Source organism: Protopterus annectens, chromosome 10.part0, assembly GCF_019279795.1.
Source record: "Protopterus annectens isolate FY-2018-M chromosome 10.part0, PAN1.0, whole genome shotgun sequence".
Lineage (NCBI taxonomy): Eukaryota > Metazoa > Chordata > Ceratodontiformes > Protopteridae > Protopterus > Protopterus annectens.
Genome location: NC_056744.1, coordinates 274,748,152 through 274,758,624, shown reverse-complemented (window position 1 = coordinate 274,758,624; position 10,473 = coordinate 274,748,152).

Sequence of the window (10,473 nt, the reverse complement as noted above, 5' to 3'; positions counted from 1 at the left end):
ACTTTTAACTCTGATATCTCACTGGCTTGTTATCCAATATGATGTCACTAAATATGGTCTACAGCATATATGCACCTCTTTCTGCATGGCATATGTACAACGGGTGACAAAACTGTGGCTGGAGGCACAAACACAGGACTAATATTGACATGTTGCTGTGATAACCTTATACATTTACTGTTGTGTATGTTGTTATTGGTAAATCCCCAATCCATCTGTGATGCTGTTTACCAAACAACAGATTGCGTTCCTGCTCACAGTGAATGAAAAGGCCTAACAACAATATGATGTTCCTAGATATTGGAGTATGTTACCATGCAATTGGCTATGAGAATGTTACCACAGCTGTTCCACATGCATTCAGCTAGAGGAGGGATGCAATTCATGCAGAGACCATCAGCTGATCATGAGCATAACTTAAAATACACATGCTACTGCCTAAGAAAAGCGGTTGTAAGTCTCACATCCACCAGAGAGGGAGTGGGAGAGGCAGACAGAGACAATGATAAGTCAGGGAGGGGTGGGAGAGTAAAACATAAGTATGCCTGTGTCATACACCTACCAGTACAGGGTATCAAACCCCTGACAACTATGTAATGCTATCACATGTCTATGCAGTTATTAGATGCGCTACATAGCTTACATGTTGAAGAGCCCTCCAAACTTATATATGATGGTGAGTGACATCTGCTACAGTGATATGGTAGCTATATGGTAGGTGTAGTAAATGTGGCTGTCCCCATGAACAGGTGTCAGTGTCAACACAGCCACACTCTCACAGGGATGCACACACACTGACACACTTGGCAGGGCCAGGAATACAACTCATCACTAGTGAGATTGCCACAACACAATACTGTGCAGGTATCACATGTACCACAGGGGTCATACGGAGGTTATACGGCCAAAGGGTATGTGGAGGTGTCTGACATCAGACAGCATGCTTCAGTATGCCATTGGGGGTTGTAGTGAGCATGAATGTAGTCATAGGCATCGTACAACACACATACAGATGCAGGGTGCCAGTGCTGACATGCATGGGTACATTGCTTCATGGGTGTGTAGTGGTCGACTGTGCCAGACGGCTATACAAGACTAGGTGATGGGTATACCTTGGCATCAGGCCACATGACAATGGTCTGCAATGTGACTTGGGTTTGCAGTGTATGGATTTGCCCACACAGGTGGGTATTGTATTCACCATCCAGTCACATGGGTAACTATCGCATGTGGCAAATGCTGTGCATTGCTTACCATGTATGTGTTCCTTAGTTCATGACATGGACAGTGTCTGGGATGTGCGCAACTCCCACATGCATGTGCAGTGACATGTGGAACTGTACCTGGAGTGTCTAGCTCATGTTGTGTACAGAGATTGTTATAATTAGATGTGCCAGACCTGCCCTTATGTGGCGGGAACTGTTAATGGCCAGCAGGTTGACCCTGTACATACATTGATAACATGATACCAGCAGGGGCGGCCCGTGCTATCGGGCTGCCGGACTGCAGCCCCCTCAACCAAAAAAAAAAGAAAAAAAAAAAAGAAAAAAATTATTTTTTTAAATTTGCGGACTCAGCATGCAGTAGTCCCGACTACTCTTGAGTCTACTCATGCTGTGGCAGTCGGTAATCCAGGTAGGGAACATAGAGGCGTGCACTTTAAAGTGCACAGATTAAGCTAAGGAAAATCGTCGGGACCAGACTGCAACAGCAGCAGTCAGCGTCGGGACTGTGGATTAGGGTTTGGATCGCGGGAATCTCGGTGGGACTATGGATTCTATGGGCATTTGGATTAACGTTATGGGGAATGGGCAGCAAAGACAGGTAAGTGTGTTAATTATTTTAGTCTAGAATGGTAGGGAAGTGTGTGAATGAATGTCTATTTGAATGGACTGGTGTGTTTATTGTTTAGTAGGGAAGCCTATTTGAATGGACTGGTGTGTGTGTGTGTGTGTTCGCATGTGTTGCTGTTATGTTAAATACCACTGATCAGAATTGCAGATCTTTAATACCCGGCAGAAAATGTAAATGCAGTAGTTCACTTAACCTTTATAGATTCACTATATATGAGCTAGAATTAGGGAAGTGTAGTTGAAAAAAGCATAAACACTGTTACATTTGACTGCTGCACATTTATTTCTGAACTTATTTTTTGTTTGTTTGCATTTGTAAACCATGTACACGTTTTAGTCAAAGGGCTCTTTTTAGCTACAGCCAGAATAAAATGGCAGCAATAAATGACAGAAAAAAATAAAGTTGTGTTTAGTTCTATTATGATGAAGGAGTTCTGGTGAAGTCCTTTGTGTGGATAAAAGTGCTTAGTTTGTAGTATTGTGAACTTATATTAAAGAAGTATATCATCTATCCGGGCTTCTGTTTGTTTATATGATAAAATAACATCTTGAAAGTGGGTCAGTGACAAGGTTTTATTATTATTTTTTTTTGTCACATTTAGACAAGTTAGAGAACTGTTACTGTCATGATGCATAGTATAAGACTGTATGTAGAGCCCCCAGTAGTTACTACACAGGTGTATAGAACAGTCTAATCAGGGTCAGTACTTGGCAACCCTGACCATTTTGATACAAACATGCTTTAGTCATTAAACAAGAACTAGCTTTTGTTAACCTTTATAGCCATACCATCATTTTTAAAACTCATGCATACAATCTACCATCAAGCAAAAATCAGCAGAATTAAATTCTATTAAAGTGTTACAGATTTAGCAGGGGTAGCACAATGACCCAGTAGTTAGCATGGCTTCTTTATATCTCTTGGTCCTTCAAGTCAATTCTCAGCCAAGATTCCTTCAGTGCAGAATAGGAATGCCCTTCCTGTGTCTGTATGATTATTTGCAGGGTAATTTGATCTCTTTTTACATCCCAAAGACCAGCAGTAGGCAAGCTTGAACTCTTGTTCCAAACTGGCCATAAGTTGCACACCATATGAGAGTGAGTAAGTGAGTGAGTTGCTGACTCTGTGTGTGTGTGTGTGTGTGTGTGTGTGTGTGTGTGTGTGTGTGTGTGTGTGTGTGTGTGTGTGTGTGTGTGTGAATGCCCCAGGTGCTCATGGTGGTGTGGTAGGGAATACCTCAGGCTTGAACCCTGTATGCAGGTGTTAAAGACGTGAGTTCCCTACCCACCACCATTTGTAAAAAATTGCAGATTTTTGCCTCATATTTGATCTGATCTGTTCCTCCATAATATCTGTGGTTTGTAAATGTTGCAACGCTTGATATTTGATGGTGTAGTAGTAGCATTGTTGCCTCACAGCTGCAGGTTCTCAGGTTTGATTCTTGGCTGGGGTTCCTTCTTTGTTGGGTCGTTTGCTTGATATTTGATGGTGTAGTAGTAGCAGTGTTGGGGTTCCTTCTTTGTGGGGTCTGTTTGCTTGATATTTGATGGTGTAGTAGTAGCATTGTTGCCTCACAGCTGCAGGTTCTCAGGTTTGATTCTTGGCTGGGGTTCCTTCTTTGTGGGGTCTGTATCTTCTCCCTGTGTTTGTGTGGGTTTGTTTTTTTTGTCCTCCCATGTTACAAAGACATGTCTGCATTATTTCTTCCTGGGCCTCTGCTGAAAATTGTTTTTTTGTTCCAAGTCAGACTGTCCTGATTAACAAATGTTAAATAAAATTGACAGGCATTTGAATTTCAGACTTCAGGTTTCTGAATGTTTAATTTCTTGCATATTTGATGGTGCAGTGGCAGTATTGTTGCCTCATAGCTACAGGCCTTGTGGTTTGATTCTTGGCTGTGGTGCCTTCTTTGTGGAGTCTCCATCTTATCTCTGTGTTTGTGTGGATTTGCTCTGGTATCCTGACATTTTACAAAGACGTGTCTACAGTATTTCTCCCTGGGCCTCTGCTGAAAATTGTTTTTGTTCCATCAGAAGTAGAATTGACAGGCATTTGAATTTCAGACTTCATAGTCTTCTTGAAAATACATAGTAAAACAACTTTTATTCTAGCAATAAATATATAGTAACACAACCTTTTATTATAGCAATTTTTAAGTTTATAAGATGACTATTTGAAATTTTTCCTTATTTTTGGGACTGTAATACCCTGTTAGTGGCTTTGTCCAGGTTTTAGGTTGACAGCTATGGCAAGAACTGAATTCACTGAATATGTTTGAGGGCTGTATCCCCTCATTACTGGGTTTGTCCAGGTGTTTTGTGCTAAGAGGTTGACAGCTATGGTGAGAACTGAATTAATTAAATGATAGCCATTTAAGTTTCAGTCTTCCTCTGGATTCACAAAACAGCTGATTTGGCGTAGTGGTATGTTGCTCTTGACTGTTTTGCACAGGGACCTTGTCTGTAAAATGTACGGTGGTAACACAGCATTTTTCTTTCAGAAAGCATGTGATTTGGCATAGTGGTATGTTCTGACTCTTTTTTTGCACAGGGACTTTGGCAGTAAAATGTATGGTGGTACCGCGGTAACACAGCATTTTATTCTAGCAGCTTTCCAAGATTATACAAGCAATGTTTAATGTGTCCCTGGTTTTGCTTTTCACCCACCCCAATAAATTTGGCTTTTTCCAGACTTCTTGTGCTGCGAAGTTGAGATGCAGTTGAGTATTGAGCAGATTTTACAAGGAGCTGAGAGCAGCAGGGGAAGAGAAGTTTAGTGCTAATAGCACAGCAGGCTGTGTGCTTGCTTTTGATGCAGAAGATTGTTGGTTCTACTCCCATAAAGGGTGAATGCTGAAAGTTAAGATACTAATTATGAGCCTGTTATCAGTTTGCCATCCATTTCCTATTGCAATATTACTAGCTTATTTTTAATGTAATTTAGGCAATTTATTCCACAGAGGCATCAGACACTTTATTGTTCGATTAAACCATGAAATATAAAGGTGATTGCTAGCACCAACCTCTTCATTACAGATTTATTTAACGTGGAATTATTTAGATGACTTTACTACTTCAGAGATTGTGCATATTTACTGATAATGGTGGACTGTAGAATTGTGCATATTTACTGATAATAGTGGACTGTAGAAGTTTGAGTAGACTTTTATGATGGAAATGTTCTGAATTGGACAGTTTTGTTTCATTGTTTACTGGAAAAATGTTCAAAGCAATAGGAAGGTGTATCAAGAGCACATGTATGTTTCATATGCAAGGGGTCTATGATTTGAAAACAGCTCAGAATTCATTTTTTATCTGCCACGAGTAAAATGTATTTTCTTTGAATGTGGATTTTAATGTTGTTTCAGTGAATGTGAGTTTCAAGGGCAGAGAAGGTTTAATGCCAAGTTTGTTATGTCTTAGTGTTTGTGCTGTAAAATGCAAAAATAAAACTTTCAAATGAAGTTCAAATCATCATAGAAGTAAATCAGTATGCACATTAGTGTTTATGGTAAATGGAGTGAAATAGCAAATTAATGGATCATTGGAATGGCTGCAGGAGGCTCCATTCGACCAGGGTTTTGTGAGGGGAAGGGCAAACTTAGACAGCCCCAGCTGAACCATACCTCCCAACTGTCCAGATTTTCAAAGAATGAATAGATGTTTTGCTTCTTATTTTTGATTTGTTCCTCATAAAAATTTGTGGTTTTCTGGCAAATCATTTAGGAATTAAGTCACTAAATAATGACACACCTAGTTTCAGACTTCATAACCTTCAGAAAAAATGCATGCTAAAGTAAGACCTGTTCTATCAACTGCCCCAGTTTATAGAAGAGCATTTTTAGTACTGTGTATATGTTCCCCCCAATATATTTGACCTTGTCCAGATTTATGTCCCAGTTTATACAAGAGCAATTTTTAGTACTGTTTATATGTTCCCCCAATATATCTGGCCTTGTTGTCAGTTATTGCATTAACAGGTTGAGAGGTACATGCAAATAAATTGCTTTATAGAATTAGGCATAGCCAAACCTCTGAATTGTCCCTGATTTTTGACTCAAAATGTTGCTCTTCCCCTAATGATCCCTCTGCAAAATAGCAATTTTGGAAGAAAACATGAAGGGTTTATAATTAAGAAATAACTGTAATAATCAGATTACTTTTATTTCAGAAATGCATGTAGATTATTTTATTTTGCCAGCTGCTCAAATTAGCAGTACTAATATTAAAGTGTCCCTTCTTTGACAGGTTTCCAGCTGTATTGTGTTGCTATTTTATATTTTTACATCACATTTTTGGTCCATTTTTCATAAAATTGTGTTTGTTTGGCAAATTAGTGACAAATAATTAAAGACTGAAGTTAGAAAACAATGACAGACATTTGAGTTTCAGATTTTATACCCTTCAGAAAATTCATACTAATGCAATACCTATTCTATTATCTTTCTAAGTTTATTAGAGCAATATTTAAAATTGTCCTTATTTGTGGGCATTTGTCCCACTTCTGTGTATGGCTTTGTCCAGATTTCTTGCTCTGAGGTTGAGAGGTATGACACATGTGTCAGGGCCATCACAGTCAGCCAGAGACATTTCAAATTGTGACATACTTGTTGCACCCCACCATGTACTGACTCTGGATGTGTCCAAGCAAGGCAAGGAGTAGTTATGCAGTGTAAATGTGCAGTGCCCCCCCCCCACCATCCAAGGTAGACACAAGTACTACACTGGCTTTTCATCTGTCCTTGATTTTGCAGAAAGGTCTGGTTTCTGTCATATTTTTGCACTGTTGATTTATGCTTATTACTCAAAGTGCCTGTTGCTCTGTGTTTAAGTAGCAATGCTTTAATGACCATAATGTAAGCTTGTCTGAGGTCGTAAGATGCAAGTAAGCTTTAATAAGTATACTGTTAAAGAATTGCCAACATTGAAAGCCTTTCTATTGTTGCCATGCAGAGAATACTTGACTAGATAATGTATAAGCCTTGGGTGTTAAAGGACAGGATTCCATTATTTTAAAAAGCTCATTACACTTGTTGGAGACTTCCAGTCATCTCTACAGACTTTACCCGTAAACTAAACAGAATGCCAATCATGTGTGGTCCATAACCTGCACAGTAATCCTTTAAGCAATGTATCTTGAGCTTGTTTCTTGTTTGCTTTTCATTTTTTACTTACATGTTTTCCCCATGAAACAAGTAGATAGTTGTCAGGCAGCAGGTCTTTTGGATAAGAAACATTTTTACAAGTGGGGCATCACAGAGACTTTTACTTTCAGCATGTTACTTGGCACTTTAATAAAGCTGAATATAAATTATAATTAGAACTGCAGTGCAAGAAGTGGTTTGAGTTGAGTGTTTCTGGTTTTGCTTGTACTTGATTTTGACTGGCATTCCAGTAATGTATTTAAAAAATAATTTATTTTTTCATGCCTCACAACCTTTTGTTTCCATCTAGATATTAAGTAAGCTGTCATGCAGCCAATGCATTGAAATATTTTTATTCTTCTACACTTATTTTTGTCTTGATTGGACTCTCACAATGATGGTTTGCCACCCAGGGCAGCCTATTTAATTAAAGTTAGTTTTTGTGGTTTTGAGCATAGCCCCTCCCCTTTCTGGTTGGCCACACCCCTTCCCCATTGACCCCACCCATTCATCTGTCTCCTGCAGCCCCCCTTTGATTTGAAGTCACCAGCCGCCACTGGTTACCGGTATGCCCTGGTGTCAGTTGCATTTGTCCATACAGGGCATGTTTTTCAGGCATGGTATGTCCTTTGTGGGTCACATTTGATAGCACCACTGGTGTTGCAGGTGTCCAGTTAGGAATATAGGGAAGGTGCACTGTCAGCAAGTAAGTGCTTATTAGACTGATAGACAGGGTATCATGCACTCTGTAGCCCACTGCAATCACACAATGGTTACTATTAGTTTGCAATATGCAGGGTACTACCAACATAGCAGCTTTTGTCCAGGAAAATGAGTGTATGTATGAGACATGGGTTGAGAGTGTTCTCTGGGTAATACAAAGGTAATTGACTTTGTCCACCTGGCCTTGATATCACATGTACTGGTATGGATTTGCACCCCAGCCTCTTGGCTATTTCACATATGTTATCCCTGTAAGGTGGAGATTGTGATATATACTAGGGCCAACATAAGAAAATTGCAAAACCCGCTCCACATTGAGCCCAGTTGTCACACACACACATACACACACACACACACACACACACACACACACACACACACACACACAGACACACACAGACACCTGTCATGTCTCAGATTAGAACTCCTACCTAACTAGTTTACTACACTACAACACTATGCAGTTATAGGACACACACCACAGAAGTTACTGGAGTACTCCTTCCCCAAAGGTGTATTTCACAGTGAATGACATCAGCAGGATTGCCAAAGTAGGGCATTTGAATTGTAGTGAGTGTGACTAGCCTAAAATGCATTGCTCCCTACACAGACACACACAAAAACATCCACATCTCCCATGTGTGGGGATAGAACCTCTAGCAGAGTTCTATATCACACTACAACATGAAGTTATTATAGGACACACCACAAGGATTACTGGAGTATTCTTTCCCCAAAGGTGTATTTCACAGTGAATGACATCAGCAGGATTGCCAAAGTAGGGCATTTGAATTGTAGTGAGTGTAACTAGCATAAAATGCATTGCTCCCTACACAGACATAAACACACACACACACACACACACACACACACACACACACACACACACACACACACACACACACACACACACACACACACAGTTGCCATGTCTGGGATTAGAACTCCTACCTAACTAGTTTATCACACTACAGCAGTACACAGTTATAGGATGTGGCATGGAAATTATTGGGCTACACCTTTCCGAAAGGTGTATTTCACAGTGAATGACATCAGCAGCCTTGCCAAAGCAGGGCATTTGAATTGTAGTGAGTGTGACTAGCCTAAAAAGCATTGCTCTCTACACAGACACACACACACACACACACACACACACACACACACACACACACACACACACACACACACAAACACACACACACAACACACACACATTGACATGTCTGGGATTAATTCTCCTATCTAAGTAGTTTATCACACTACAGCAGTACACAGTTATAGGATGCATCATGGAGATTACTGGGTACAGCTTTCCAAAAGGTATATTTCACAGTGAATGACATCAGCAGCCTTGCCAAAGTAGGGCATTTGAATTGTAATGAGTGTGACTAGCCTAAAAAGCATTGCTCTCTACACAGACACTCACACACACACACACACACACACACACACACACACACACACACACACACACACACACACAGTTACCATGTCTGGGATTAGAGCTACTACCTAACTAGTTTATCACTCTACAGCAGTACGCAGTTATAAGTTGCACCATGGGGATTATTAAACTGCAACTTTGCCAAAGGTGTATTTTAAAGTGAATGACTTCAGCAGGCTTGTCATAGTAGGGCTATGGGGAGGGAAGTGTATGTGCGTGGGCCATAACCCATTCATCTAGAGGTTGACACACCACATGCAGGCACATGCAGGGTTATATTCAACAGGTACGTGTATACAACTGCTAGATGACTACTTCCTTGTACAGTCATGTTGCACAGCTAGCACCTTCACCACATAGTCTGTAATGCTGATGGATACCGGTGGCTGTTACAGTGAGTCACAGTTGCACCTCATGTGGTTGTAGCCATTTGGATGTGTGCTGGGTGGGACAGGCCTAATAATGGATGGTTCCTTGTCACAGTCACTCTCTTCCATACATCTGTGTATGTCTACTTTTAGCTTACTATAGTGTGTTGTCCTTGCATACATGTCTTTATTCCTATCCACTGTGTGTGCAAGTCATAACTGGTGCATACTGAGGAGTGTATGCACTAACATCTGCAAATCCCAGATATGTATGGTCCACTGTTGTTTGCAGACATGGGCTTCATTTGTTTAAGTGTGCAAGCATGCTCAGTATGACCTTTCAGTATGTTGTCTGACATTGCTTTAATTTCTCTAAGTGTGTGAGCATGCCCAGTATGCCCTTCTGTATTGAATGTGTGGATTGATTCCAGGTAGTTTGTACTGCAGTGCAGACCTTTGTGGTGTACACCTACAGGGTTTCTGCAGGGTATCCATCGATCATTTGGCAATATGGGGACAAACTGTGCAGTGGATAGTGTGTACTGTAGGTGATTGCGTCTGTGCTGCTTCAGCTGAATGGTACTGATGTTAGCAGACATACTCAAACATGTGTACTGTTATACACAGTGATGGTTTTTGTCCTCATGTACTGTCAGGTGGACATTCTTGCTCACAGTGATGTCTTGGGGGACAAGGGTGACTACAGCTGTGCCCGGTATTGTGGGAAAACACCTATGTATTCATGGTAAGTTATGCCATTCTGGAGGGGGAGCTGCAGACATTTGGTGCATGGTCTGTGTATCCGGTTCAACACCTTGCTACAATGCTGGCAGAGGATCCCATACTTGTAAGCCCATCGATATGACAGTATGGGCTTATCTTGCTGTGGCAATGCCACACAGCTGTACAGATTCACACAGGTTAGCCAGAGGCAGGGGCCA